The following is a 499-nucleotide window of genomic DNA, read 5'->3' on the forward strand; positions in this document are numbered from 1 at the left end:
AGTTATCTAGCTCAAAAGATATAAGTGAAGCACATAGAGTATTCTAATAAATTCCGATTCATGTGTGTCTCTCTCAAAAGGTGTGTACAGCAAGGATGATTGTGGTAAACTAAAAAGCAAAGACTCATATCATACAAGACGCTCCAAGCAAAACACATATCATGTGGTGAATAAAAATATAGCCTCGAGTAAAGTTACCGATAGACGAAGACGAAAGAGGGGATGCCTTTCGGGGCATCCCCAAGCTTAGGCTTTTGGTTGTCCTTGAATTTTACCTTGGGGTGCCTTGGGCATACCCAAGCTTAGGCTCTTACCACTCCTTGTTCCAAAATCCATCAAATATTTACCAAAAAACTTGAAAACTTCACAACAGAAAATTTCATGAGCTCCGTTAGTATAAGAAAATAACCCATCACTTTAAGGTACTGTAATTAACTGATTCTTTATTTATATTAGTGTTAAACCTACTGTATTCCAACTTCTCTATGGTTCATACCCC

Source organism: Triticum dicoccoides, chromosome 1A, assembly GCF_002162155.2.
Source record: "Triticum dicoccoides isolate Atlit2015 ecotype Zavitan chromosome 1A, WEW_v2.0, whole genome shotgun sequence".
Classification (NCBI taxonomy): Eukaryota; Viridiplantae; Streptophyta; class Magnoliopsida; order Poales; family Poaceae; genus Triticum; species Triticum dicoccoides.